The following is a 17274-nucleotide window of genomic DNA, read 5'->3' on the forward strand; positions in this document are numbered from 1 at the left end:
TGATCTATAGGTCCATTAGGTTCCTCTGCTAGCTCATATGGATTAAACTTAGAACAGTGTGATGAAATAAGTCGAATTGTTCGAATTGGGAGAAGAAAGGGAAACCGACAAATATAGTGATATAGTCGTCGGTCTTCTAATTAGAAATAGAGCTTTATGTTTTACATACTATAAGTATGAATGCGGATTCATACTAAGAAGCTCGGAATTGATGGAATTGGTCAAAAATAGTAAAAAGTCAAAATGTTGACTTTTGACTTTGAAAAGTCAAACTTTGACCGGCCTTATATTCAAATGTGATTTGAATTTTGGAAAAATGAATGCGGATTCATGCTCGGAAGGATGGAGTTAGTCAAGACGGACAAAATGGTAAAAAGTCAAAATATTGACTTTTGACTAAGAAAAGTCAAAGTTTGACTTTTGACTAAGAAAAGTCAAAGTTTGACTTTTGACTAGAAATATCTAATGACCATTTTACCCTTGGACTAAGTTAGTGGGAAAATCCAACATTTTGTTGGATAATCCCACTAACTCTTAGTGGGATATGTGGCTATATGAGATATAGACACCTAGCCCACTAAGTTCCACTAATTGTTAGTGGAACATTAGGTGTTGAGATTTGGCAAATGAATTGCATGCATTTTTGCATGTAATTAGGTTATAAATAGAGGTGTTTTCAAATGTTGAAGGACTTTTGCCTCTTTTATCATTTTCATCATCTCAACAAAAGAAAAAAGAAAGCTTCCAATCTCATTTTATCTCCATTACTTTCTACACCAAAATTGGGTCTCACAACCCGGTTCTTTGTCTAGAGGATAGCAGTTGAGTACTAGTGGTGGTCTCGGTTAGAATTGGTAAGAATATATCGAACCTTTTGAAAGCTTCAAAGGTAATATTTCTTAAAACCCTAATTTGATTAGTTTATGGTTATATGTTAATTGTGGCAATTAGGGTAGAAATTCAATTCTTTTTCCGCTGTGCATGACTTAGTTCTATCACGTTCGCCTTTTGTGGGCAAGAAACTTCGAGATCACTCAGAATCGGACCACGCAGTAGTTAGATGTGAACTTTCGAGGCCTCTGACTCCGTTCTATGTCCGACTGTTCCTTTCTAGGCCACCATTGTGCCTTTCTTCGGCGTTTTGGGACGAAACCAAGAAACCGAGTCTGGGGCATCACCGTTCGCCTTTTGTGGGCAAGAAACTTGGAGATCACTCAGAATCGGACCACCCATGAGTTAGATGTGAACTTTCGAGTCCTCCAACCCCGTTCTAAGTCCGACCGTTCCTTTCCTTTCTAGGCAACCATTGGGCCTTTCTTCGACGTTTTGGGACAGAACCAAGAAACCGAGTCTGAGGCATCACCCTTCGGCTTTTGTGGGTAAGAAACTTCGAGATCACTCAGAATCTGACCACCCAGTAGTTAGATGTGAACTTTCGAGGCCTCCGACCCCGTTCTAAGTCCGGCCGTTCCTTTCTAGGCCACCATTGTGCCTTTCTTCGGCGTTTTGGGACGGAACCAAGAAACCGAGTTTGGGGCATCACCGTTCGCATTTTGTGGGCAAGAAACTTCGAGATAACTCAGAATCGGACCACCTAGTAGTTAGATGTGAACTTTCGAGGGCTCCACCCCGTTCTAAGTCCGGCCGTTCCTTTCATTTCTAGGCCACCATTGTGCCTTTCTTCGGCGTTTTGGGACGGAACCAAGAAACCGAGTCTGGGGCATCACCGTTCGCATTTTGTGGGCAAGAAACTTCGAGATAACTCAGAATCGGACCACCCAGTAGTTAGATGTGAACTTTCGAGGGCTCCACCCCGTTCTAAGTCCGGCCGTTCCTTTCCTTTCTAGGCCACCATTGTGCCTTTCTTCGGCGTTTTGGGACGGAACCAAGAAACCGAGTTCGGGGCATCACCGTTCGCATTTTGTGGGCAAGAAACTTCGAGATAACTCAGAATCGGACGACCCAGTAGTTAGATGTGAACTTTCGAGGGCTCCACCCCGTTCTAAGTTCGGCCGTTCCTTTCCTTTCTAGGCCACCATTGTTCCTTTCTTCGGCGTTTTGGGACGTAACCAAGAAACCGAGTCTGGGGCATCACCGTTCAGCTTTTATGGACAAGAAACTTCGAGATCACTCAGAATCGGACCACCCAGTAGTTAGATGTCACAGAACCATCTATTGATGCACCTAGAGATCCATTATACAAGTCTGAAAAGGAGGTTCTTAAGGTAAGGTTGGACTTAAGAATTTGATGATTGTTCACTCTATTTTTCTATTTCTAGTGAAAGTGATGATAATTTAATGGACTATTCGATTTCTTTGTAAATCCGAGTATAGGTTTCGCTGCGATACGTTAGAATAGAAGTAACTAGCATATACATACAAAGTGACGTTCATTGACTCAACGACGTTTGAAATTTAAGAATATTATGGCTGTTGGAGCATCCATTGAAGGATGGAAATATTGTAGACCCAACATATCGGTTGACGACACTTTTTTGAAATCTAAATATGGTGGAACTCTTTTGACGGCTTCAACAATTGATGGTAATAATCAAATTTTTCCATTGGCCTTCAGTATTGTAGATTCCGAAAATGATGAATCCTGGAGATGGTTTTTTGAGAATATAAAGAAAAGTTTAGGGGATCGGGAAGGTTTAGTTGTAATATCTGATCGACATTTAAGTATTCCAAAAAGTGTTCATAACGTTTTTCCAAATGCTGAATATTGTGTTTGTTTGCAACAGCTTCTAAAAAGTTTGAAGTTGATGTATAAGGACCCTATAATTGATAAGCTCTTTTTTAGATGTGGAAAAGCATATACTGTTGTTGATTTTGAGACTAATATGAAATGGATGGAGTCTATGTATCCTAGTATACGAGACTATCTTAGTAAGGTTGGTTTTGAAAAGTGGGCTCGAGTATATTTTACAAAGAAAAGATATCAAATGATGACTACAAACATTTCAGAAAGCTTAAATTCAGTTCTAAAAGAATCTAGAGATTTGCCTGTTGCAACATTACTCGATTCTATCAGGCAAATACTTCAAAATTGGTTTTATGATCGAAGAAAAGTTGCATGTTGTATGAGAACTATTTTAACTAGTTGGGCTGAGGGAGAATTACGTATGCAACATCAAAACTCAAGAAGCTTCACAGTAAGTTTTTGTGTTTTAATGTTTATTTACTTAATTAGTGAGTAATATAACAAGACCTATCAATGATAGATTTTATCACCGATAGATTCTTATTATGCATCAGTGATAGATTCTATCAATGATAGATCATATGTGTTGACTAAGTTTGTTCTTTTTTTCTTTTCAGGTTAATGCTATTAATGATGTTGAATTTCAAGTGATTGATGGAAGAAAACAATTTATGGTACATTTAAATTGCAAATCATGTACCTGTCGCGTTTGGGATCTTGATGAAATTCCATGCGCTCATGCACTTGCTGTTCTTCGTGGATGCAATATGAATACTTACTCTTTTGTTTCCAATTATTTTTTGTCAAGCACTTTGGTTTTAGCTTATACTGGATTAGTTCGTCCAGTTGGGAACCATTCTAATTAGAAATCTATTGGGGTTGACATGAACATACTTCCTCTAGTTTTCAAGAGTCGAGCTGGATGACCACGAAAACAGAGAACATTATCAATTGGCGAGAAGAAAAGTCAACCAAAATGCAATCATTGTCGTCGTGCTGGTCACAATCGTAGAAATTGCAAATTTTCACCATTTTTACAATGATATGACATTATGTTTTTTATAATACTCTTTTAGCTTGAGCATAGAGAACATTCTTTTTTTTTTTTTTAAGTAGTCAATAATAATCTACCTTTTGTAAAGTACTAATACATATAAAAATCTATCTCTAATAGTTTCTACAAGTGTTAGAGACCATAAAATGCACCAATTAGTTGAACATGTGATAAAAACCATTATTGTGAGTCTATTGTCAATAGTTTCTATCACTGATAGAAACCATAAAATGCACCAATTAGTTCAACCTGTGATAAAAACCATTATTGTGTAGTCTATCGTCAATAGTTTCTATCACTGATAGAAACCATAAAATGCTCCAACACTTTATTCTTGGAGACTGTCTTGTTGCTTTTGGAGATTCTTTCTTCTTATCTTTTGGATTCTTTTGGTCTTTTTCTTTCTTTTGATCTTTCAGATTCTCCAACACTTTCTTTGACGGTTTAGGTCGTCTCTTCGATCTAGCATTTTCAATGTTCTTCACTATTTCCATAGTTTTCGCTTTTGCCTTTTCTTGAACAATCTGAAAAAAATAATTGAATTAGAGTTTATATATAGACACGTTGAGTCTATCATAAAACAAAAATTGTGATTATTATAATACCTTCACTTTCTTTGATATGTCATGCACCGTTTTTGACTTATTTTCACGATGATTATCATCATCTTCCTCAATTTCGTTGTTATCTACAGTCTTTTGTAGAAATTAATATTAGTATTGCAATGAAAAAAATTACAGAAACTATTAATATTCAATCAAAGAAAAAACAGTCTATCACTGATACAGATCTATCATTGATAGACTTTTCACTCACAAACATACTCTAGTAATAGTCTTGGAAAAAATAAAAGTAAAAGAACTAGAAGCTTTAATAGTGTTACCTCTTTGTCTTTTGCGCAAGAAGTTGCATAAGCAACTGCTTGATCAATGTTAGTATCAATATCAGCATCTATCATTTCTAGACTCATTGATGGAGGATGATTCTTTTCCAAGGACTCTTCAGATTGTTTTTCACTTTCACATTTGTGTGGAAATCTTTGATTCACATCTTATGTTAGGGAAAGTAACAAATGAACGATCTCCTCTTGTCCTTTTTTCAGGTGGTCTAAATCTTCTTTGTGCTGTTTTTTTAAATCTTCAATATCTTCATGTACAGAAGATATTCTTTCTACAATATTTTTTATCATTTACAACATATGCTTCTTCAACCAATCTATCGTTTTCTAACTCCACGAAATATCGAAAGTACTCAGATGACATTTCTTCTTTAGATGCAACAATGGGGACCATAGATAGCTAGAAAAAATATTCAATCAGTATTAAATAAAAAAAAAACTTATGCACATATGTTTGTAGAGAGCAGTCTATCATTGATATGGATCTATCACCGATACGAATCTATCACTGATAGATCAATATCAGTGATATTGGTGACAAAAAGAAAACAAATTAAAAACTTACATTTTTTTCCAGAAACACGTTGGCTTCAAGATCTTGCCAATCTACTTGTACACTGGATTCCCAATTTAATATTCTGGGAGAGCCTTTTCCTATCATATTCGTTAGCAAGTTGAGGAAGTATTTCGTATGCCCAATAAGCAAGAACTATAGGGAAGCCTTGTAGAAAGGCACATGATTTAGATTCTAATTATGAGTTTTTCGACTTCCTTTTGGATTTTACAGCATTTTGAATGAATTGCTTTGTCAAACTATAGCACAACGTTCCCCGTTCGGCTTTTGTGGGCAAGAAACTTCGAGATCACTCAGAATCGGACCACCCAGTAGCCGGATGTGGAATTTCGAGGCCTCGGACCCCGTTCCAAGTCTGACCGTCCCTTTCCAGGCCATTGTGCCTTTCTTCGGCGTTTTGGGACGGAACCAAGAAACCGAGTCTGGGGCGTCACCGTTCGGCTTTTGGGGGCAAGAAACTTCGAGATCACTCAGAATCGGACAACCCAGTAGCCGGATGTGGACTTTCGAGGCCTCGGACCCCGTTCCAAGTCCGATCGTCCCTTTCCAGGCCATTGTGCCTTTCTTCGGCGTTTTGGGACGGAACCAAGAAACCGAGTCTGGGGCGTCACCGTTCGGCTTTTGTGGGCAAGAAACTTCGAGATCACTCAGAATCGGACCACTCAATAGCCGGATGTGGACTTTCTGAGGCCTCGGACCCCGTTCCAAGTCCGACCGTCCCGTTGCAGGCCATTGTGCCTTTCTTCGGCGTTTTGGGACGGAACTAAGAAACCGAGTCTGGGCGTCACCGTTCGGCTTTTGTGGGCAAGAAACTTCGAGATCACTCAGAATCGGACCACCCAGTAGCTAGATGTGGACTTTCGAGGCCTCGGACCCCGTTCCAAGTCCGATCGTCCCTTTCTAGGCCATTGTGCCTTTCTTCGGCGTTTTGGGACGGAACCAAGAAACCGAGTCTGGGGCGTCACCGTTCGGCTTTTGTGGGCAAGAAACTTCGAGATCACTCAGAATCGGACCACCCAGTAGCCGGATGTGGACTTTCGAGGCCTCGGACCCCGTTCCAAGTCCGACCGTTCCTTTCCAGGCCATTGTGCCTTTCTTCGGCGTTTTGGGACGGAACAAAGAAACCGAGTTCTGGGCGTCACCGTTCGGCTTTTGTGGGCAAGAAACTTCGAGATCACTCAGAATCGGACCACCCAGTAGCAGCCGGATGTGGACTTTCGAGGCCTCGGACCCCCGTTCCAAGTTCGACCGTCTCGTTGCAGGCCATTGTGCCTTTCTTCGGCGTTTTGGGACGGAACCAAGAAACCGATTCTGGGGCGTCACCGTTCGGCTTTTGTGGGCAAGAAACTTCGAGATCACTCAGAATCGGACCACCCAGTAGCCGGATGTGGACTTTCGAGGCCTCGGACCCCATTCCAAGTCCGACCGTCCCTTTCCAGGCCATTGTGCCTTTCTTCGGCGTTTTGGGACGGAACCAAGAAACCGAGTCTAAGGCGTCACCGTTCGGCTTTTGTGGGCAAGAAACTTCGAGATCACTCAGAATCGGACCACCCAGTAGCCGGATGTGGACTTTCGAGGCCTCGGACCCCGTTCCAAGTCCGACCGTCCCTTTCAGGCCATTGTGCCTTTCTTCGGCGTTTTGGGACGGAACCAAGAAACCGAGTCTGCGGCGTCACCGTTCGGCTTTTGTGGGCAAGAAACTTCGAGATCACTCAGAATCGGACCACCCAGTAGCTAGATGTGGACTTTCGAGGCCTCGGACCCCGTTCCAAGTCCGACCGTCCCTTTCGAGGCCATTGTGCCTTTCTTCGGCGTTTTGGGACGGAACCAAGAAACCGAGTCTGGCGCGCGTCACCGTTCGGCTTTTTGGGCAAGAAACTTCGAGATCACTCAGAACTCGGACCACCCAGTAGCTAGATGTGGACTTTCGAGGCCTCGGACCCCGTTCCAAGTCCGACCGTCCCTTTCCAGGCCATTGTGCCTTTCTTCGGCGTTTTGGGACGGAACCAAGAAACCGAGTCTGGGGCGTCACCGCTCGGCTTTTGTGGGCAAGAAACTTCGAGATCACTCAGAATCGGACCACCCAGTAGCTAGATGTGGACTTTCGAGGCCTCGGACCCCGTTCCAAGTCCGACCGTCCCTTTCTAGGCCATTGTGCCTTTCTTCGGCGTTTTGGAACGGAACCAAGAAACCGAGTCTGGGGCGTCACCGTTCGGCTTTTGTGGGCAAGAAACTTTGAGATCACTCAGAATCGGACCACCCAGTAGCTAGATGTGGACTTTCGAGGCCTCGGGACCCCCGTTCCAAAGTCCGACCGTCCCTTTCCAGGCCATTGTGCCTTTTTCGGCGTTTTGGGACGGAACCAAGAAACCGAGTCTGGGCGTCACCGTTCGGCTTTTGTGGGCAAGAAACTTCGAGATCACTCAGAATCGGACCACCCAGTAGCTAGATGTCGACTTTCGAGGCCTCGGACCCCGTTCCAAGTCCGACCGTCCCTTTCTAGGCCATTGTGCCTTTCTTCGGCGTTTTGGGACGGAACCAAGAAACCGAGTCTGGGGCGTCACCGTTCGGCTTTTGTGGGCAAGAAACTTCGAGATCACTCAGAATAGGACCACCCAGTAGCTAGATGTGGACTTTCGAGGCCTCGGACCCCGTTCCAAGTCCGACCGTCCCTTTCCAGGCCATTGTGCCTTTCTTCGGCGTTTTGGGACGGAACCAAGAAACCGAGTCTGCGGCGTCACCGTTCGGCGTTTTGTGGGCAAGAAACTTCGAGATCACTCAGAATCGGACCACCCAGTAGCTAGATGTGGACTTTCGAGGCCTCGGACCCCGTTCCAAGTCCGACCGTCCCTTTCCAGGCCATTGTGCCTTTCTTCGGCGTTTTAGGACGGAACCAAGAAACCGAGTCTGCGGCGTCACCGTTCGGCTTTTTGTGCGGCAAGAAACTTCGAGATCACTCAGAATCGGACACCCCAGTAGCTAGATGTGGACTTTCGAGGCCTCGGACCCCGTTCCAAGTCCGACCGTCCCTTTCTAGGCCATTGTGCCTTTCTTCGGCGTTTTGGGACGGAACCAAGAAACCGAGTCTGCGGCGTCACCGTTCGGCTTTTGTGGGCAAGAAACTTCGAGATCACTAAGAATGGATCGGACCACCCAGTAGCTAGATGTGGACTTTCGAGGCCTCGGACCCCGTTCCAAGTCCGACCGTCCCTTTCTAGGCCATTGTGCCTTTCTTTCGGCGTTTTGGGACGGAACCAAAGAAACCGAGTCTGGCGGCGTCACCGTTCGGCTTTTGTGGGCAAGAAACTTCGAGATCACTCAGAAATCGGACCACCCAGTAGCTAGATGTGGACTTTCGAGGCCTCGGACCCCGTTCCAAGTCCGACCGTCCCTCTTCAGGCCATTGTGCCTTTCTTCGGCGTTTTGGGACGGAACCAAGAAACCGAGTCTGGGGCGTCACCGTTCGGCTTTTGTGGGCAAGAAACTTCGAGATCACTCAGAATCGGACCACCCAGTAGCTAGATGTGGACTTTCGAGGCCTCGAACCCCGTTCCAAGTTCCGACCGTCCCTTTCCAGGCCATTGTGCCTTTCTTCGGCGTTTTGGGACGGAACAAGAAACCGAGTCTGGGCGTCACCGTTCGGCTTTTGTGGGCAAGAAACTTCGAGATCACTCAGAATCGGACCACCCAGTAGCTATTAGTGGACTTTCGAGGCCTCGGACCCCGTTCCAAGTCCGACCGTCCCTTTCTAGGCCATTGTGCCTTTCTTCGGCGTTTTGGGACGGAACCAAGAAACCGAGTCGGGGCGTCACCGTTCGGCTTTTGTGGGCAAGAAACTTCGAGATCACTCAGAATCGGACCACCCAGTAGCTAGATGTGGACTTTCGAGGCCTCGGACCCCCGTTCCAAGTCCGACCGTCCCTTTCTAGGCCATTGTGCCTTTCTTCGGCGCTTTGGGACGAACCAAGAAACCGAGTCTGGGGCGTCACCGTTCGGCTTTTGTGGGCAAGAAACTTCGAGATCACTCAGAATCGGACCACCCAGTAGCTAGATGTGGACTTTCGAGGCCTCGGACCCGTTCCAAGTCCGACCGTCCCTTTCCAGGCCATTGTGCCTTTCTTCGGCGTTTTGGGACGGAACCAAGAAACCGAGTCTGCGGCGTCACCGTTCGGCTTTTGTGGGCAAGAAACTTCGAGATCACTAAGAATCGGACTCGGACCACCCAGTAGCTAGATGTGGACTTTCGAGGCCTCGGACCCCGTTCCAAGTCCGACCGTCCCTTTCTAGGCCATTGTGCCTTTTCTTTGCGTTTTGGGACGGAACCAAGAAACCGAGTCTGGGCCGTCACCGTTCGGCTTTTGTGGGCAAGAAACTTCGAGATCACTCAGAATCGGACCACCCAGTAGCTAGATGTGGACTTTCGAGGCCTCGGACCCCGTTCCAAGTCCGACCGTCCCTTTCTAGGCCATTGTGCCTTTCTTCGGCGTTTTGGGACGGAACCAAGAAACCGAGTCTGGGGCGTCACCGTTCGGCTTTTGTGGGCAAGAAACTTCGAGATCACTCAGAATCGGACCACCCAGTAGCTAGATGTGGACTTTCGAGGCCTCGGACCCCGTTCCAAGTTCGACCGTCCCTTTCCAGGCCATTGTGCCTTTCTTCGGCGTTTTGGGACGGAACCAAGAAACCGAGTCTGGGCGTCACCGTTCGGCTTTTGTGGGCAAGAAACTTCGAGATCACTCAGAATCGGACCACCCAGTAGCTAGATGTGGACTTTCGAGGCCTCGGACCCGTTCCAAGTCCGACCGTCCCTTTCTAGGCCATTGTGCCTTTCTTCGGGTTTGGGACGGAACCAAGAAACCGAGTCTGGGCGTCACCGTTCGGCTTTTGTGGGCAAGAAACTTCGAGATCACTCAGAATCGGACCACCCAGTAGCTAGATGTGGACTTTCGAGGCCTCGGACCCCGTTCCAAGTCCGACCGTCCCTTTCCAGGCCATTGTGCCTTTCTTCGGCGTTTTGGGACGGAACCAAGAAACCGAGTCTGGGGCGTCACCGTTCGGCTTTTGTGGGCAAGAAACTTCGAGATCACTCAGAATCGGACCACCCAGTAGCTAGATGTGGACTTTCGAGGCTCGGCCGGACCCCGTTCCAAGTCCGACCGGTCCCTTTCTAGGCCATTGTGCCTTTCTTCGCGGCTTTGGGACGGAACCAAGAAACCGAGTCTGGGCGTCACCGTTCGGCTTTTGTGGGCAAGAAACTTCGAGATCACTCTGAATCGGACCACCCAGTAGCCGGATGTGGACTTTCGAGGCCTCGGACCCCGTTCCAAGTCCGACCGTCCCTTCTAGGCCATTGTGCCTTTCTTCGGCGTTTTGGGACGGAACCAAGAAACCGAGTCTGGCGTCACCCGTTCGGCTTTTGTGGGCAAGAAACTTCGAGATCACTCAGAAATCGGACCCACCCAGTAGCTAGATGTGGACTTTCGAGGCCTCGGACCCCGTTCCAAGTCCGACCGTCCCTTTCAGGCCATTGTGCCTTTCTTCGGCGTTTTGGGACGGAACCAAGAAACCGAGTCTGGGGCGTCCCGTTCGGCTTTTGTGGGCAAGAAACTTCGAGATCACTCAGAATCGAACCACCCAGTAGCTAGATGTGGACTTTCGAGGCCTCGGACCCCGTTCCAAGTCCGGACCGTCCCTTTCTTGGCCATTGTGCCTTTCTTCGGCGTTTTGGGACGGAACCAAGAAACCGAGTCTGGCGTCACCGTTCGGCTTTTGTGGGCAAGAAACTTCGAGATCACTCTGAATTCGGACCACCCAGTAGCTAGATGTGGACTTTCGAGGCCTCGGACCCCCGTTCCAAGTCCGACCGTCCCTTTCCAGGCCATTGTGCCTTTCTTCGGCGTTTTGGGGACGGAACCAAGAAACCGAGTCTGGCGTCACCGTTCGGCTTTTGTGGGCAAGAAACTTCGAGATCACTGTGAATCGGACCACCCCAGTAGCTAGATGTGGACTTTCGAGGCCTCGGACCCCGTTCCAAGTCCGACCGTCCTTTTCTAGGCCATTGTGCCTTTCTTCGGCGTTTTGGGACGGAACCAAGAAACCGAGTCTGGGCGTCACCGTTCGGCTTTTGTGGGCAAGAAACTTCGAGATCACTCAGAATCGGACCACCCAGTAGCTAGATGTGGACTTTCGAGGCCTCGGACCCCGTTCCAAGTCCGACCGTCCCTAATTGCCATAATTAACATGTAACCATAAACTAATCAAATTAGGGTTTTAAGAAGTATTACCTTTGAAGCTTTCAAAAGGGTTTGATGTCTTCTTACCAATTTCTACCCGAGACCACCACTAGTACTCAACTGCTATCCTCTAGACAAAGAACCGGGTTGTGGGACCCAATTTTGGTGTAGAAAAGTAATGGAGATAAAATGAGATTGGAAGCTTTCTTTTTTCTTTTGTTGAGATGATGAAAATGATAAAAGAGGCAAAAGTCCTTCAACATTTGAAAACATCTCTATTTATAGCCTAATTACATGCAAAAATGCATGCAATTCAATTGCCAAATCTCAACACCTAATATTCCACTAACAATTAGTGGAACTTAGTGGGCTAGGTGTCTATATCTCATATAGCCACATATCCACTAAGAGTTAGTGGGATTATCCAACAAAATGTTGGATTTTCCCACTAACTTAGTCCAAGGGTAAAATGGTCATTAGATTTTTCTAGTCAAAAGTCAAACTTTGACTTTTCTAAGTCAAAAGTCAATATTTTGACTTTTTACCATTTTGTCCGTCTTGACTAATTCCAACCTCCCGAGCATGAATCCGCATTCATTTTTCCAAAATTCAAATCACATTTGAATATAAGGCCGGTCAAAGTTTGACTTTTCAAAGTCAAAAGTCAACATTTTGACTTTTTACTATTTTTGACCAATTCCGAGCTTCTTAGTATGAATCCGCATTCATACTTATAGTATGTAAAACATAAAGCTCTATTTCTAATTAGAAGACCGACGATTATATCACTGTATATGTCGGTTTTCCTTTCTTCTCCCTATTCGAACAATTCGACTTATTTCATCACACTGTTCTAAGTTTAATCCATATGAGCTAGCAGAGGAACCTAATGGACCTATAGATCATGGGCTCCAACGATTCAAGATTAACTAGCTAAACTCTTTTAAACCGAGTTAATCAACATTCGTTAACTAACGGGTCATTCCACTAAAGTCCCGTAGTTGCACTCCCCTCACTATAGATATATTTGTGTCCATTTGATAAAACCATAATCAGTAAGTTAATCCTTCACAGGTTGCTCGTAACCTTGGCTGGGTCAAAATACCGTTTTACCCCCAAGATTACATCTTGCTTCCTTAAGTCCCACTAATCCACTATTGAACAATTGGTTTAAGGTTCAACCTATAAACTTAAATCCCTCTCGGCCAATGAGAGGGTGGGGCCCCTTGTTCCAAGACTTTGGATTCAGTGCTTAAGAGAGCAACCTATCTACTAACCCTAAAGCGGGTAGGAGTGAATTCCATCTTGTACCCTATGTTCCCAGCTATCCACCCGATCTTACCCCTGAAATGGGAGGCTTATTGGGCCAACGCTGATGAGCTGCCCTCACCTATGCAGATCTAAGGATAATCTCGTATGAACAGGAGTTCATAGTTAACTCAGGATTAAGACTAAGTTACCTAGGTCATCAAATAATTGAGATAGTCAGTTTTAAACAGTAAACGGTGTTATAACGTAAAAATGACTAATTCATGGTTCAGTCTTATGTAAACATTTTACATAGGATGCCCCCACTTTCATGTCTCTACATGAACGATTAGGATCACATCGTTTGTACTACAAAGTGGGCCGCATCCATAGTCTCTCAAAATAAGGCGCCCAACCTTTATTTCATAATACTATAGACTATTTAGGCTATATACTCGAACTTGATCCACGTTTATGTTTACACATAAAGTTCAAGTTTATTCAAAAAATAGCCTTGGAACTTGATTTATTGGATTTAAGATTATAATATTTAATTTCTCAATAACAACTTTATTGAATAGAAATATGATTTACCAAAACTACGAGTTTTAGGACAAAAAATTCCAACAAACTCCCACTTGGACTAAAATTCCTAGTGGTATGAGAGATGTGGTGTGAGAGAATATATATGAAACTAGGGCACATGGCCAATTAAGTCTCCCACTTTGTCCTAGTTTACAAACATCGTACACCTAAACTGTGTAGGTGACCCTCAAACACTTTAGCCATGAGGGCTTTTGTAAAATGATGAGCTTCCATTGTGGAATCAGCTATACAAGTTTGCTTTATGCTTCTCCAAACTACTGCTCCTCCATTTAGAGTAAATACTGATCCTGATGTAGACTTTCTAACATCTTTATCAGTTTGGAAATCTGAATCAGTGTATCCAGTAAGGATCAGATCCTTTGTACGATACATGAGCATGTAGAATGTTTTTAACGGCTGTCCAGTGATCACGTCCATGATTGGATTGATACCTACTGACCATCCCTACTGAGTAGCAAATGTCAGGTCTAGTACATAACATTGCATACATTAAACTTCCAACAGCGGAAGCATAGGGAATATTTCTCATATCCTCAACTTCTTGAGGTGTCTTAGGACATTGTTCCTTTGACAAATGAATTCCATATCTGTAACGGCAGCAGACCCTTTTTGGAATTCTGCATTTTATATCTAGACAACATTTTGTCTATGTAAGATGCTTGAGACATGGCTAGTGTTTTGTTCTTACGGTTTCGAACAATTTGGATTCCGAGAACGTATTGTGCATCTCCCAGATCTTTCATTTGAAATTGCATAGCTAGCCATTTCTTGATATCAGTAAGATATCCTAGTCATTTCCAATAAGTAGAATATCATCTACATATAAGACTAAAAAATGCTATAATGGAATTGACGACCTTTTGTAAACACAAGGCTCGTCAACATTTTGTTCAAAGCCATAAGATTTTGATCGCAATATCAAATCTTATATTCCAGGATCTAGAAGCTTGTTTTAATCCATAAATGGATTTTTTAAGCTTACAAACCTTTTGTTCTTGATCTTGTTTTATAAACCCCTCTGGTTGAGACATATAGATGCTCTCTTCAAGATTACCGTTCAAAAAAAGCTGTCTTGACATCCATCTGCCAAATTTCATAATCATAAAAAGTGGCGATGGATAAGAGTATTCTAATTGACTTTAACATGGCAACAGGGAGAGAAAGTTTCCTCATAGTCTACTCCCTCTCTCTAGGTATAACCCTTTGCCACAAGTCGAGCCTTGAAAGTCTGTACTTTACCGGCATGGTCTCGTTTTCTCTTGTAGATCCATTTACAACCAATAGGTTTTACGTCATTTGGTTGATCTACTAGAGTCCAGACAGAATTAAAGTACATAGACTCCATTTCGAGGTCCATGGCTTTGATCCATTGGTCACAATCTACATCTTTCATTGCCTGTTTATAGGTTAATGGATCCTCTATGCCATCGTCAGGTATGATGACTTGAGTTTCAATTAAACCCAAATAGCGATCAGGCTGATGAACAACCCTCCCACTACGTCGAGGCTCTCTCAACTGTTGAGAAGGATGTGATTGACCAGATTTCCTAGTCTTATCAACTACCTTAGTGGCATGAACTAGGTTTATCTATAGCACTTTTGGAAATTTCTTTTAATACTAGTTTACTACGAGGTTGATGATCCCTGATGTGGTCTTCCTCTAAGAATGTGGCATTTGTTGACACAAATATTTTATTTCTTGAGGATCATAAAACAAACCACCTCTTGATTCTTTTGGATAACCTATGAAAAAGCATAATTTGAACGATGTTTCAATTTCTTAGGATTTTGTACCAACACGTGTGCTGGACAACCCCAAATTCTAAAATGACGTAAACTCCTTTACGCCCTTTCCATAGCTCATATGTGTTTCTGAAACACTTTTAGAGGGAACATTATTCAAAATATAACAGCTTTCTAAAGCATATCCCAAAAAGAATCTGACATCTGAGAAAAACTCATCATAGAGCGAACCATGTCTAACAAGGTCCAGTTTCTTCTTTCTGATACACCGTTCTGTTGAGGTGTACTAGGTGCAGAGAGTTGTGACTGGATTCCATTTTCTATTAAATAGTCTCGGAATCGTAAGTCCATATACTCTCCACCTCGATCTGATCGAAGTATTTTTATTGTTTTACCTAATTGTTTTCTACTTCAGCCTTATATTCTTTGAACTTTTCAAGACTATTAGACTTATGATGTATTAGGTAAATATGACCATACCTTGAATAATCATCAATGAAGCTAATGAAATATTCATATCCACCTCGAGCTTTGACATTCATTGGTCCACAAAGGTCCGAATGTACGAGCTCTAAGGGTCTTTTGGCTCTTAGACCTTTTCCAGTAAAAGATCTCTTGGTCATTTTTTTCAAGACAAGATTCACAAAGAGGTAAAGTATTATTTTCTAACTGATTTAGAAGCCCACTTTTAACTAATCTCCCAATCCTATTGAGATTTATGTGACCAAGTCTTAAGTGCCATAAATAGGCATTAGAAGAAACTTTTTGTCTTTTATTCTGAGTTTCAGCTGTTCTGAATATTTCAGTATTTAAGACAAAATTTGCTCTGGTTGGTCTTAACTTATATAAGTTGTCTTCAAGTATAGCAGAACAAACTAGAATACCTTTATAGAAAACGAACGCTTCATTAATTTCAAAAGATATTCTATACATTTGTTCCAAAATACAAGAGATAGATATTAAATTTCTTTTCATTTGAGGTACATATAAGACATTCTTAAGTATGACATATCTATCTCTAAAAAACAACTTTAAATCTCCCACTGCTGAAGTTGAGACCATCTCTCCTGTTCCAACCTTGAGAGTGATCTCGCCTTCTGAAAGCTTTTTCAAGAACTATTTTCCTGAAATGAGAAGCAAATATGGTTTAGTGGCTCCTGAATCTAGTATCCAGGTACAATTTTCATATTCCACTAAACATGTTTCTACAACTAGTAAATCATATTTACCTTGTGTTTCCTTCTCTGCCTTTTTTTCTGCAAGGTATTTTGGGCAGTTTCTTAACCAGTGCCCGTTTTGGCCACAATGGTAACACTTACCTTTTTCTGCACCTTTCTTACCCTTGTTCTGTTTGGGAGTCTTTCCCTTTCCCTTCTTTTTTATTTGAGCATTAGGTTTTGAGGGTCCAGCTTTGGTTTTAGAGGACGATCCTCTTATAAATTTTCTTTTTGTGGTAGCAACATTTGCTTCCACTTGTTTTCCTTTACCCATAGTAAGGTTTTGGAATCGCTGGAGTTCATTCAGAAGGGTTGTCAAGTTAAATTCTATCTTGTTCAAAGACGCATTCGTTTGGAATGGAATGAAGCTCTTCGGAAGAGACTCTAAGATAAAACTAACTTGATTAACCTCTTCGATGGGACCACCATTCACTTCAGCGATGTTGAAGTGCATCATCATGTCCAGAACATGTTCTCTAACAGAGGTCCCTTCCTTCATACGCTTAGTGTAAATGTATTTGACTGCCTCGTGTCTTAAGGACAATTCTGGTTGCCCAAACATTCCCCTTAATGAATTCATAATCTCTTTAGCCGTGGCTAAGGATTCATGTTTCTTTGCCAATACATCAGACATGCTGGCAAGAATGTAGACACGGCTTTTTCATTAGCTTTTATCCATCGATCATATGCATCCCGACTAGTTCGGTTATCATTAGAGGCAGGGTTTTGAGGACATTCCTCAGTTAAGACAAATCTTAAATCACCAACCACTAGTATTGTGTTAAGATTTGATTTCCAAGCCGCATAATTATCGCCATTAAGTTTTTCGGAAGCTAAAAGTCGAACTATTGAGCTATTCATGCTGAAAAACAAACATATTCCTTTTAGGAAAAAACTATAATCATAAAAAATATCCAATCTAATTTAGCAATTACTAATAATGTACCCTTTCATTATTTGTATTTTGCAACAATATTTCAAAGGTTTAGAACAACCT

The 17274-nt window shown here is 43.1% G+C and overlaps 1 long non-coding RNA gene across 1 annotated transcript; it reads right to left on the reverse strand.

Annotated features, from left to right (window-relative positions):
- Positions 1–3713: 3713 nt before the first annotated feature.
- On the reverse strand, positions 3714–4697 carry LOC116401722. Its single transcript, XR_004214059.1, has 3 exons — positions 4642–4697; positions 4364–4453; positions 3714–4282 (listed from the first exon to the last, which is right to left on the reverse strand). It is a non-coding gene; the product is annotated as an uncharacterized LOC116401722 (long non-coding RNA).
- Positions 4698–17274: the final 12577 nt, after the last annotated feature.

This window comes from Cucumis sativus, chromosome 1 (genome assembly GCF_000004075.3).
Source record: "Cucumis sativus cultivar 9930 chromosome 1, Cucumber_9930_V3, whole genome shotgun sequence".
Classification (NCBI taxonomy): Eukaryota; Viridiplantae; Streptophyta; class Magnoliopsida; order Cucurbitales; family Cucurbitaceae; genus Cucumis; species Cucumis sativus.